Genomic DNA, 14446 nt, shown 5'->3' on the forward strand with positions numbered 1-14446 from the left:
TTTCATTTTAATGGTAATTTCAGTATCGCTTTATTTTTATGCAACATGTATATATTAGTTTTGGAATCAGAAAAGAACCTTTACTGACAGGACAGAAGGGCCTTGGACATTTGAGGCTGGCCAGGATTGTGGTGTGGGAGCAGGAAAATGGGGTCCCCTATGTACTACACGCTGCCACCTCCCAGCTGGGACTGCGTAGGAGGGAGGGTCGCTTCCCTTGCCCCTCACCCCTCCAGGGTCGGGAGAGGAATCAGATGAAAAATGAGATATTTTTCGTTTTGACATTTGGGTATCTCCTGCAGTTACATTCTCTCGCCTGGGAGGTGGGAGGTGCTTGTTTCTCCCCCCCGCAATGAGAAAGTGTTGACCACAACCAGTCCGAGAGCAGTGAGAGCAGCGGTGATCAGCGCCCTCACCGCTTCCTTTCTCCCGCCTGTGCTCTACTGCCCTCCGGACACAGCGCTGCGCCCCTCCTCCTCGACTCAGGCTTCATGTCCTGGAGCTTCTGAGGGGTCTACAGGCCAAACTGATCCTCTTAGGCTCCTACGTAAGGGGCCTTGCCGCCTGCCGCATCACACGGTCTGCGCGCGCCCCCTGCTGCCTGCCGCGAGAGACACTTGCCGTAGGCCCTGCCCTTCAATCTGCCGGTTCTAGGCACCCTCCACCTCTCGCGTCCAGGAGCATTCTCGTGCCCTCGCTGGGACCGTGCCCAGAAGGCATAGGCATTTAAAAAGCAAAATGGTGCCTCCATAAATGGAATCCGCACCCCCTTGAGGCTATCACCTCACTTTGCAAGGGGCCTAAGTGACTTTCCTGCATCTTGTCACACAGCAAGTTAGATACAGGGCCAGACCAGAGCCTAGGTTTCCTGACAGCAAGTCGAGAACTCTACAAACCACTGCTGAAACAGAGGGCTTAAATTCTCCAGGGCATTGTACGAGGAGCTTTCCAGAGACTTGAGAAAACCGGGTCCTGCCTCCCAGGAACCTTGAGCCCCAGAGCAGGTGCAGGCCTGATTCTGGGTTCTGCACACACAGGCCAGTGGCCAGCATCATGAGCCCACCTGTTCTGTTTCTGGGCAGAGCCTACCCAGGCAGTGAGCACACAGGATCCTCCTCAGCATCAAGTTCAAATGTCATCCCAGCCAGCAGTGAAACACCAGCCCAGAAAAGCTCCAGAAGCATCCCCACCCCCCAGGCTGAGGCTGTAAGTTCCCTGAGGAAGGGTGGACAATGTAAGGTCAGAGCCAGAGGAGCTTGGAGGCAGGAAGGAGTGTCCCTCTCTTCAGCCATGTACTAGCTGTATCACCTTGATAGGTGGCTTACCCTCCTTTCTGAGTCTTGTGTTCCTTATTTGTAAAGAAGTATTGATTTGGTCAAGGGAAAGCCAGAAGGCCAGTGTGGCTAGAGCAGAGTGTGTGCGTACATATGGGGTGAGGGGTGCTGAATAGTAGTGGATGAGATTAGAGAGAGAAGAGCTCTCGAGGGCCTTGTCAGTCTCTACCTGGGATGACTTGGGAAGTCATTGGAGGATATTTAGCAAAGAAGTGACCTGCTCTAAACCCATTTACCAAAACTACCCTGGCTGCTGGGCTGGAGACTGGAAAGGGGCAAGGATGGGAGCAAAGACACAGATAGGTAGCTCTTGTAGTGATCCCAACAAAAGACAAGAGGCTCAGCCCCCCTGTGGTAGCAGTGGAAGTGGCTGGATGAAGTCTGATTCCGTTTATATTTGGAAGGTAAGGCTTTATAAGAATTATGCTGATGGACTGGATATGAGGATGAGAGAAAGGCTGGATCCAAGGAAGCCTGAGTTTTTTGGCCTGAACAGCTAAAGGGATGAAGTTGCCATTTTCTGGGATGGGAAAAGCTGCAAGGGGAGCAGGATGGGGACAGATGAGGAGGTGTGAGTCTCCCCAAACTCTCACTATGTGACTGTGCACACGCCTAATGTAAGCCTAGGTCTGTCTGACTTCTGAGACCATTCTTCCTTTGCCCCACCACACTGCCTTCCCAGGGAAAAGGGAAAGCAAACAGCGCCCTATCCTTGCCTCCTCTGCCTTCCCCCAGGTCAGCATCTTCTGGTGAAGGGTTGGCTGGAAGGCTGGGACCTCTCTCAAACTCTCCACGTGACTAGCTTGGGCTTCTTAAGTGGAAACTGGATCCTGAGAGTGAACATCCTGAATGGCAAAGGGAAAACTTCAGATCATTAGGCCCAGCCTTAGAAGTTACACAGTGTCACTTTCTCTACATTCTACAGACTAAAACAAGTCATAGGTCTAGCCTAGATCTGAGAAGAGTGGCTGGGGAAGTGACAAGGCCTCTTTGTAACAGATTATATGGGAGGAAAATATTATTACAGCCATCCTTAGAACCATACCCTACCACAGAATGTTTGTGTCCTGTATGCCCATCAGGCCTACTTTCCCAAGAGGACAGAGAAGGCTGTGCCTGTTGCTTTTCCTCCTGCCCTCTGCTATACTCCCAACTGGAGCTAGTTGAATTGGTTTGTCTCAGGTAGGGTCAGGGATCTGTTTGCTCCACGGAGACTCTGAGAATGACTGGCCTTGGCCAGTGTCTGTGAGGTCTGTTGCTTACTTACCAAGTAAGGTAGTGGGAAAAGAGTGGGCCAGGTGAACAGGTGCAGGAAGCTTTGGGGTTCATGGTTCTACCTCCTTCCTTCTGAGCAATGAGGGCAGTTAGAATGAGAAGTCCAAAGCGGGTAGAGAGCCTTGCCATTCAAAGTATGGTCCCTAGGCCAGCAGCACTAGCATCACCCTGGAGTCTGTTAGAAACGCAGATGCTAAGGAGCCAACCCAGGCCTACTGATGCAGATCTACAATTTAACAAGATCCCACGGTGATTCACATGCATGTGAAGGTTTGAGAAGCTTGTAGACTCTGGAACAGTGGTTCTCACCTTGGCTGCACAGTTGGAATCACCTGGGAAGGTTTTATAAGTCCTGATGCCCTGGCCACACCCCAGACCAACTAAATCAGCATCCCAAGGTGGAACTTGCATTAAGATGTTTTGCTCCCCACCAGACAGTTCCCACGGGGAGTGAGGAAGCCAAACTCCAAATGATTCCTGAGTCGGGACTCCTCTTTGGGCAAGCCCCACATGGCTCTTCTCTGGAAAGAAAGAAGTCAGGGCTGAGCTTCCAGTGAGGTCCAGCCCTCCCTCTCCTCACCAGAAGCTGTAGACATTCGTTTTCCAGGTTATTCTCTGGACCCTGTAGGCTCTGGGTTCCAACCATGTTCCCCCTTCCCACGCCTACCTCTATGTTTGAAGCCAGGACTCCAAGGAGCAGCTCTCCATGTAAGTGTGAACAGCAAACAAATCAGTCTGGGCACAAACAAGGGCATTTCCTAACAGGAATCTCAGTTCAGTGCTGAACAAACAGGCAGCCAGAGCCCCCGCCCCACTCCTAGACCTCCAGCTGGCAGCAAGGCCCAGCCTCTGCACCTGGCCTGGAAAATGAGCTTCCCTGAGCCTTTCAGTGCTCCTTCCCACTCAGTTCTCTTCCAACCTTTCCCCAACCCTTGACTCAACATCCCTAGCTTTAGTAGGGAGTGGCAAAGGCTCGGTGAGAACCCCAGAAACCTGCCTGGGGGATAAGGAGAGGTCTGGGCTGGTACCCAGAGCCTGTGACAGATCTGTTCTCCCCCTGCCCAACACCACCCAACACTTACCTGCAAGACACACACACACATCATCACCACCACTATCTCTATTTTCCTTTCTTCTAAACACAGAAACCTCTTTCTAGATGGTTCTCCCATCCTCTGCCCTCTCCAACCCCATCTGATTATAAGACACTTGGAGAGGTCACATATGCCATAATCCAATTCTTTTTATGTCTTTCCATTTTGTCAATATCTCTGAGTTTCTGGATCCTCAGATGGGGTTTGAATGCCCCTGAGGCAGAGAGGAACTAAAGACTGCAGGGCAGTGACCTTAAAAAAAGAACCAACACCTTTGTTTGGTGTTGTCAGTTATGAGCAGTTAAAGCAAGGTAGTCCCTAAAAGGGTTCACCCTCTCTCACACATACTCTTCTACTACAATGCTATTCCCCCATTTACCCCAAAGGAAAAAAATCCTGCCCCAAGAGCTGTGGGCATGGAGTAGAAATCAATTCAATGAAACTCAATTCCAACCATTTCCTCTGACACCCTCGTCATGGAATTTAGAGTCACTTGGATTTGAATTCAGATACTTGACTACCTGTAAACAAACCACCTAGCTCTCCAGATCCAGTTTCCTTGTCTGTGAAGTGGGAATAACAGCAAGACTGTGGGGATCAAGAAGATGGCATCAACATGCACCCTGCACAGTGCCTGTGGTATAACAGGGTTGGGTGGAGGACCATCCCTCTTTCTTGTCCATTTCTTCAGAAACTGAAGGAATAAGTTTCTGCAGAAACAGAATTCTGAAACTAGAGAAACAGAATTCACTTCAGCAAATAGGTTTGTGCCTACTACGTGCTAGGCACTGTGGGAGGCACGGCTGATGGATAAAAAGACAAATAAAGTGCTAATTTTATCTGGAAGCTGATAGAGTGATCTGGAAGCTGAATCCTGGACCCAGTTTTGCCTTTTGTGCAAATCACTCCCCATTTAGTTGGGCCTCAATGTCCTTCCTTTTTAGTACAAGAACGGGCTTTGGCTAGTTTGCCAACGGCCCAATCAGCTCTAAAGTACTCTAAGTGGGTAGAACACAAACTACCGTCATTGCACGAGGGTTGTTCTTCTCTGATCATTCCCCCTTCTTCCCTCTGTCCTTGCCCATCCTTACAGCTGACAGTCCCCCAAGGGGCCCATACTAACTAGCCCCTCTCTCTTCTCTCACAGCATTTTCTTTCTGCCTAATCTCACCCACTCCTTCCCTTCATAGGCTTTCCTCTCTTTGAAGGTCGTCTGCAGAGGAGAGCTTCCTCTAAGGAGCCTTCCTGATTCTCTGAAGTCATACTCTCTGCACTTCATACTCCCATAGAATCTCCCCCGTCATGAGATTGTGAGTTCCCAATGGGAAGAAACTGTGTTCTTCATTCCTTTGTACCCCTCATTAACCCCGCACATAAAACAGGCCTCAAACAAACAGATGTTTGTTGACTTCAGTCTAATTGAAGAGCATAGGATTTCAGAGAAAGTCTTAAAAGCAGCGTACACACAAAAAAGTTAGGAAACAGTAGGTAACTGCAAAGTGCAATGTGTGTTGCCAGCATATATGGTGCCTCCCTGTGTGACTGTGCATTGCACGAAGAGAGGAACAAACAACAACCTTGTTTGCTCTTGGCCTGTCAGGTGCAAGGGGAGGCGGGAGGAGTAGATGAGGGGAGGAACAGGTGTGGGTTGGAGCTGAGACAGCCGGGCAGGGGGGAGGAGGTGTGTGGCTTCCCCACAGTAGCCTCGGGCCCTCTCATCCTGTGGGCTGGGCTTGACTTAAGGCCTGATGTGTGTGTGCCCTGCATTGTAGCTCCCAAGACCTGCACTTGCCCCCACTTAGCACCTTTCTTCTGGACGCAAAAACTTTGGAAAGTTGAGAGAGCAAGAGAGATGGAGAGACCCTGCACAAGGGAGGGCAAAAGGAGAAAAGGGACAAGAATTCTCAAGGATGTTGGGAGTAAGGGCAGCAGAGGGGCTCCCCCATAACACATCTGCATCTTTCCAGGTCCCCAGGAGCTCTGGGATCCTGACAAGGGGTCAAAATGTTTGTGTCTACAGCTGTGCTTCTCCCCGCAATCCAGAGAAAGAAACCCATTCTCTACCTAAGTGGCATAACCCAAGTGCAAAGCCTAAGTGATCAGTAAATATCAGCAATTATTATTATTACCATTCCCCCCCTCCTTTTCCTCCTCTCTACGTTTCACACCTATCGGCAAGTATAGATTTAAAAAAAGAATATCATTATGTCCACCACCATGTACTGTATCAAATATTTTTACTACAGTCGTTTCGTTTTTTTTTTTTTTAATTTTTTTTCAATGTTTATTTATTTTTGACAGAGAGAGACAGAGCATGAACGGGGGAGGGGCAGAGAGAGAGGGAGACACAGAATCGGAAACAGGCTCCAGGCTCTGAGCCATCAGCCCAGAGCCTGACGCGGGGCTCGAACTCACGGACCGCGAGATCGTGACCTGGCTGAAGTCGGACGCTTAACCGACTGCGCCACCCAGGCGCCCCTACAGTCGTTTCGTTTTAAGAGAGAAAAGATTACAGAAAATTGATGGCCTGTGTGCCCTCCCTACTCCTGTTCCCTTCCTCCTCCCCAGAGCTCACCCTTAGTTATCATATTTTTCATGCTCAAGAATGTCTTTATACTCATACCACATATTTATGGCTTAAGTTATACATGTTTTAAACCTTTTTATAAATAGTGTAGTGGCTTTATATTGTGTCAACTTGGCTAAGCTAGGACTACGCTTCCCAGAATTTCCTTCCCTGCATGGTTCTGGGCTAGGGCTGGCCACAGGAGAAATCTGCATGCTACAGATTGGCAACAGAAGTGAAGTAGCAGCTGTCATGTTTACACTGTGGAAGGCAGGCCCTGTGGTGGCTCATGTATTATGACAGATTTGCTGGCTCACCTTGCTGGTGGGGGAAATGGGAGAAAACAGATGGGCACAAAGCTCCTTTATTTCCCATCAGAGCCTCTACAGTTTCCCCCAACTCCTGGGCTAGTTGTGGATTTAGTTCTAAAACAAAGGACCAGATTCTTCTGCAGGTCACCTGAATTAACAAAGTTAGAGGCTTAGAGGCGGTGTGAGACTGAAGCAGTTTCTAGCTCATTCTTGCTCTTCTTCCTGGGTTCCAATTTGTCCTTGCTCCCCCATTTCACATCCATCTTTCCTTCCCCACTGCCTGCCAGATTATCCATTGATTCTGTGATCTAATTAGATTTAAAGGCATAGATGACCCTTGCCAAGGATTACCAAGGGCTACCAGGGGTATAGGGATCACTAGTACTCCATGTCACAGAATGGGAGAAAAATGATCACCTGTAGACAATTGTAATTTGGTGCCTATAGAAGTCAGTGCTTTGATTGACCAAGTAGTTGCTTGAATATAATTAGAATAAGATTGGTGGATTGTTAAAATGCCCTGAAGAACTTGGGGAAAGAATATGATGAGTTGGGGCTCTAAATTCCCATCTCAAGGTCAATGTAAGGGACCTGAAATTTTCTACGGCTGACGGAAGAATTTCTTTTACATTCAAGAAGAGTGGCAACAGGCTCAAGCTTATGGAATCTACTGGTCTTACCATGTATCCTGAAGCAGCTGGCCTGAGAGAACAATAGAATGGCCTTTTCAAGACTCAGTTACAGAACTACCTGTGTGGCAACACCTTGCAGGGCTTAGGCAATGTCCTTCAGGATGCAAGATGTTCTCTAAATCAGCAACTGATGTATACTGCTGTTTCTCCCAAAGCAGTGGTTCGTGGATCAAGAAGCAGAGGTTAGAAATGAGAACAGCTTCCCTCAATAAAACACGCAGTGCTTCTCTAGCAAAAATGTTGCTTTCTGTCTCTGAAACATTGAGTTCTGCTGATCTAAAAGTATTAGTTCCCGGGGCCCCTGAGTGGCTCAGTCGGTTGAGCTTCCGACTCCGCCTCAGGTCATGATCTCACGGTCTGTGAGTTCAAGCCCCGCGTTGGGCTTTGTGCTGACAGCTCGGAGCCTGGAGCCTGCTTCAGATTCCGTGTCTCCCTCTCTGACCCTCCCCCATTCATGCTCTGTCTCTCTCTGTCTCAAAAATAAACATTAAAAAAAAATTTAAAAAAATAAAAGTATTAGTTCCCAAAAGAGAAATATTCCCACAGAGAACACAGCAGTGGTTGCACTAAACTGGATGTTGAGTCTGGCCCCGGCTACTTTGAACTTCTCTTGCCAGTGAATCAACAGGCAAAAAAGAAGTTTATTGTATTGTCTGGGGTGACTAGTCTTGACTTCCAAAGGGGAGAATGGGGAGCCTCTTGGCATTCCCATTTCCTGTGATTAATGTCAATGGAAAAACTGCTACAACCCAATACAGGAAGAAGTGTTAATAGTCCAGACCAGAAACAGAGGTCACCTCACCAAGAAGAGAATATGAAATGGGAAGTGGAAGAGGATTTATAAATACCAGCTAAAACAACACAATCAGCTGCAGAAATGAGGATGAAACGTTTCTTCTTATTTCAATGTAAATATTTTTGTGTTTTAATAAAAAAATTTCTTTCCCCTCCCTCCCCACTCCTCTACTGTCTGAATAAGTTTTTAACATTATTTGTCAGTAATTAATTTACAGGATATCACAGGAGAAATGTGACTCAGCTATAAGAGAAATGAACAACACTGAACTATGAATAAAGAGACTTTATATCCTCTTTTGGCGGGGAGCATTAAGAATGTACTTTTTATTTCTCCATATGGTTAACCAATTATCTGATAGGCTTTCATTGTGCAAGGGATAGATGCATCATGTTAAGTAGAGGCACAATTTGGCTATCGTTGGCTTTTAAACTTCATTTCAAAGTTAAGTGTAGTGAAAACAGGTATTTATGGATGCCAAGTTGACAAAGGGTGGGCTGTGGTGGCTTTGTACTGTGCCAACTTAGCTAAGTTGGAATCCTACTTCCTAGAATTCCCTTTCCTGTATGGTACTGGGCTGGAGTTGGCCATAGGAGAAATTTGCATGAGATGTGAAAAGTATAAGTGAAGCAGCCATGTTTATACTTGGAAGGTTGTTATAGGGTCAGGGCTCTCCATTCTGTTCCACTGGCCCATTCATCTATCCCTATACCAATATCACACCGTGTTTATCACTCCAGCTTTATAAGAAGTGTTGCTATTGGGTAAGGCGAGTTCTTTCATCTTCTTCATTTTATTCATACTGTCTTAGATATTCTTGGTGCTTCCTTATACAGTTTTTTGAATCAATTTGTCAAGTTGTACAATTCCATAAATTTTAAAAATTCTCATTTCATTTCATTTTAAGATAATTTGGAGAAGAATTGTCATCTTTTGACTTTGAGTCTTCCTCTCCATATATTCAAGTCTTATTTCATGTCCCTCAATACTAACTTTCTCTTTAAACATTTTGCACATCTCTTAAGTTTATTCCTATGTATCTTATAGTTTATGAGGCAGTTACAAGTGAGATATATTTTCAGCTACATTCGCTAATAATATTTACCTTTACCAATTCTTATATACTGATCATGTTTCCAGAAAACTTTCTCTGTGGATTTGCATCAACTTTCTCTGTAGATAATCATATTGTCTACAAATAAGAGTAGTTTGGTCTCTCCCTTTCTAATTCTTATATCTTTCTTTTTGCGTCTTATTGCATTGGCTAAGATTGCCAGTACAATGATAAATAGACTCTATGGTAGTGGATATATATGTCTTATTCCTGACTTTAATTGGCACTGCTTCTGCAGTCTCATTTCTAAATATGATCTTTGCAGTAGGTTTTTACCCTTTAGTTTGGTAAAAGGTATAATTTTTAAATGAATTTATGTTGAATTTTATAAAAAAAATTTTCTAGACCTATAAGATCATTATAGTTTTTTCTTCAACCTGTTTATATGCAATACCACTTTGATGACAACCTTTTACTCTTAAGTTTACTAAAACTTTACATTTTTAAATGATTGTAGAAAAGTGATCAAATGCTCCTTCTGCATCTATTAAGAATGTTATATATTTTTCTTTAATCTGTTAATATGGTGTATTCCTTTTGTGTGTATGTGTGTGTGAAACTCTGTTTTAATAAGATTGAACCCTTTTCAGTATTCCTAAGCTGTAAACATTGGGAAACTGAAGTATCAAAGGAAACACATCAAGGGTCATCTGTAACAGGGAAAAATCTTAAAACTTCTTATTGTCTTTATACAATCAATGCATAATATTTAAGTAAAGCTGAATTCCTTATTAGGCATTTTTGCATATGCTGCCTTCTCCCTATCTTTATGTGCCTTTGTCTTTTCTTTGGCTTTCAACAGTTCTGCCTGGATAGCTTTATTTTCCAGTGCTATCTCCTGAGCTTTCTTAAGATCAGTCAACACTTGGGGCGCCTGGGTGGCGCAGTCGGTTAAGCGTCCGACTTCAGCCAGGTCACGATCTCGCGGTCTGCGAGTTCGAGCCCCGCGTCGGGCTCTGGGCTGATGGCTCGGAGCCTGGAGCCTGTTTCCGATTCTGTGTCTCCCTCTCTCTCTGCCCCTCCCCCGTTCATGCTCTGTCTCTCTCTGTCCCCAAAATAAATAAACGTTGAAAAAAAAATTTAAATAAAAAAAAAAAAAAGATCAGTCAACACTTGGGGCACCTGGGTGGCTCAGTCGATTAAGCATCCAACTTCAGCTCAGGTAAAATCTCATGGTCCATGAGTTCAAGCCCCACATCAGGCACTGTGCTGATAGCTCAGAACCTGGAGCCTGCTTCAGATGGGTTCTGTATCTCCCTCTCTCTCTGCCCCTACCTTGCTCGTGGTCTGTCTCTCTCCCTCTCTCAAAAATAAATAAATGTTAAAAACAAAAAGATCAGCCAATGCTTGATCTATTCTTTTAATCCTTGCCATCCCTGAGCTCTATAGTACCATGATTTGGTATTTGATGGGTCTATTTCAAGAGCCTCCAAACAACTGCCAATTGCTCCCTGCCAACTTGACATCTTCAGTTTACAAGCACCAATATTCAGCTCGCAGCTTAAAGCTGTCGGTGCAGCTTCAATCTATCTGCTTTCTCAATAAGTCTTTGAACCTTCCACATATCTTAAAACTTTCATATATTTTTTTAATGGCCATCTCCCAGTTCTGGGATTTGAAGGAAAGTATTTCCAATATTTTTAAGTCTTCTGTTATTAGTAACATTTTATCTACATCTTTTAAATCTATATCTGCAACCTCAGGGAAACCTGGATGACTGTCATTAGAACCATCTTTTGGAGATATGCTCCAATCATCCCCTTCCTTCAATTCTTTGCATTCTGCAATAACACACAATTTGGCAGGTTTTACACCTTTCACTTCTACATTTTCCAGTATCCTTGCCACACCCATTCCTTTAATTACTTGGCCAAGTATCACATGTTTCCCATCCAAATGAGGAGAGGGAAACTTGTGATAAAGAACTGAGAACCATTTGTATTTGCAACCTGCATTTGCCATGCTTGATAAATCTTCCTGATCATGCTTATAATAAAAATTTTCAGCCTCAAATTTTTCACCGTAAATACTTTCTCAACCTGTCACATTTTGATTTGAGAAGTCTCCACCCTGAATCATAAATTTCTTAATAATCTGATGGAAAGGGCATCCTTCAAAATGGAGAGGTTTCCCAGTGGTGGGTCCAATATCTTTGTCTCCTGTACACATGCACAAAATTTTTCTGCAGTTTTGGGTACAATATCTGCAAGCAATTCTAAGACAATTCAACCAACTTGTTGCCCTCCAACGTCCACCTCAGAAAAGACTTGGGAGTTACTAGGGTTGGAGGGCTGAGTTTGGGGGGATGGGTGCGGCATTTTGAATTGCAGATATACTTGAGTGGGAACTCAGAGAACCTCTTGGACACCTGGCAGTGCAACCCGAAAGCCTGTTAATATGGTATATTCCTTAAAAGATTTTATGATGTTGAAATTCCTTACCTTTTCAGGACAAACCCTACTTGATTATGATTATTTTTATATAAATGACCAAATTCAAATTGCTAAGATTTGACTTAACATCTTAGCACTTTAGCATCACAGGATAATTGGTTTATGATTTTTGTCTTGAATGGAATAATCTCTATTTTATTTCCAGCCTACTCTGTCATCATTCCAAATAATTTCTATTATACCTTTTCTGTTTTTACTCTTGATAAATCTTCATCGTGGTTTGTTTATTTTATTATTTCTTCCAAAGAACCATTTTGGGTTTTGTTGATCTTCTCAACTGTACCATCTTTTTCTATTAACTGTATCTTTTTTTTCTATTTCATTACTTTTTATTCTTATCTGAATTTTCCCTCTATTTTCTTTAGCTTTTTCCCCTATTGGTTTTTTCCTACATACTTATGTTGAACACAATTCATTTATTGCTAGTCTTTATTTTTATTGTAGCTTTTTGTTACAGAAATTTTTAAATATAAACAAAAGCAGAAAAACTACTATAACGAAACTCCATACACTCATCAGCCAGTTTCAACAATTTTCAACTCATTGCCAACCATGTGTTGGCCAATCACCCATCCCAGATTGCTTTGAAGCAAATTCTGATGCCATATATTTTCATGTGTAAATAGTGCAGCAGGTTTTTCTAAAACATAAGGACTTATTATATACAACCTAAAGAATTATCACTAACATACCTTAAAAATATACCGTTACAGGGGCGCCTGGGTGGCTCAGTGGGTTAAGTGTCCAACTTTGGTTCCGGTCGTGATCTCGCGGTTTATGAGTTCCAGCCCCACATCCAGCTCTGTGCTGACAGCTCAGAGCCTGGAGCTGCTTCAGATTCTGTGTCTCCCCCTCTCTCTGCCCCTCCCATGCTCATGCTTTGTCTCTTTCTGTCTCTTTAAATAAACATTAAAAAAATTTTTTTAAATATACCATTACAATCCGTAAAAAAATAAAACAATAATCTTTCATGTCAATCAATTTCCAGTGTTCAAATTGCCTCAATTACCTCATAAATATTTATACAGTTTCTTTGACTCCTAATAAGGTCTAATAATTGCAATTGGTTAATATGTCTCTTATGACTGTTAACTTATATGTTCTCTCTTCATCTTTTTTTTTTCTTACGATTTATTTATTGATGAAGATAGATAGTGGGGCGCCTAGGTGGCTCAGTCGGTTAAGCATCTGACTCTTGGGTCAGCTCAGGTCATGATCTCATGGTTTGAGGGATCGAGCCACACGTCAGGCTCTGCACTGTTAGGTGTGGGATTCTCTCTCTCCCTCTCGCTATGCCCCCTCCCTCTCCCTCTCTCTCTCTCTGTACTCTGGATTTTGTGATTGCATCCCTGTGGTGTTTAAACATGTTGCTCTGGTCACTGTATTTCCTGTGACTTGGCAGTTAGATCTGAAGACTTGATCAGATTCAGGTTTGTGATAATAGGGACCACTGATGATCATTGCCACTATCCTTTATGCTGTTTTCTGTCCTGTCATTTTTGGTTGTCTGAAGTTTTTTTTTTCCAGTATATTCTTCAGGCAGAGATTGTGAGAATAGTATTTTCATATATGTATAGCCCTTCACTAAAACATTTTAAAGAGCAAATTCAAGAACCATGAGTTAGGAAAGCTATCCTGACCTACCATCTCTTTCTGGTTTCGAAACACTCATCTCAGTTAAACATAGGGTAAGGTTCTCTTTCATGTTGTGTGAATGCTATTTGATTTGGACTTTTTTTCTCCAATTTCTTTGTATTTTCTGTTTACGGTTCTTTTTTAAAAAATTTGTCTCCTTTAATACCTTCTAGAAAAATGATAAAAATTTCCACATCCACACTGCTCCCCTTTTAAGACCCTTTGCTGTTTTGGGGGCACCTGGGTGGCTCAGTCAGTTAAACGTCTGACTCTTGATCTCCGCTCAGGTCATGATCTCACAGTTTGTGAGTTCGAGTCCTGCTTGGGGCTCTGCACTGACAGTGCTTGGGATTCTCTCTTCCTCTCTCTCTGCCCCTCCCCTTCTCTCTCTCTCTCTCTCAAAATAAATAAATGAACTTTAAAAAAAATAAAAATCAATTTCTAATCTTTAAAAAATAAAATAAACCCTTTGCTGGTTTCAAAGCATGTATTGTATTTCTGTTCTTTTAGTCTTTGTCCATGAATTTTTTTTTAATTTTTTTTTAACGTTTTATTTGAGACAGAGAGAGACAGAGCATGAACGGGGGAGGGGCAGGGAGAGGGGGAGACACAGAATGGAAGCAGGCTCCAGGCTCTGAGCCATCAGCCCAGAGCCCGACGCGGGGCTCGAACTCACGGACCGCGAGATCGTGACCTGAGCTGAAGTCAGACGCTCAACCGACTGAGCCACCCAGGCACCCCTGTCCATGAATTTTTAATATACAATCTTAACTATTATTTTTGCTACTAACAAATAAAATTAGTCAATATTTTTAATTCTTCTCCTGATCATGACAATAACCTTTTAACAGGCCCATTGTTTAATATGCCCAATTTTATTATTGCTGTTGAAATTTTAATTTTGTAATTTAAAAACATTATTCTTAATAGTTCATGAAAATTTATTGACAGATTAAAAAACCTCTATGCTTTTTTGTGTGTGCCTTTTGAGTTTTGTTTTTTCTTGCTAATCTACTCTTTAACATGTCTCTTATAAAGAAGGGTCTTTGGGTAGCAAACTCTCTTGGTCTTTGTATGTCTGAAAATGCTTCCATTTTTACCTCTCTTTTGAATAATAGTTTAATATGTTAAATGACATAAAATTGTCACTTTATGTTTATGTTTAGTATTATGATA

At 43.4% G+C, this 14446-nt stretch overlaps 1 pseudogene; it reads right to left on the reverse strand.

The window, feature by feature from the left end:
* Window positions 1-9891: 9891 nt before the first annotated feature.
* Window positions 9892-11500, reverse strand: LOC115511255 (annotated as a pseudogene).
* Between the last annotated feature and the right edge of the window lie 2946 nt (window positions 11501-14446).

This window comes from Lynx canadensis, chromosome A3 (assembly GCF_007474595.2).
Source record: "Lynx canadensis isolate LIC74 chromosome A3, mLynCan4.pri.v2, whole genome shotgun sequence".
Taxonomy (NCBI): Eukaryota; Metazoa; Chordata; class Mammalia; order Carnivora; family Felidae; genus Lynx; species Lynx canadensis.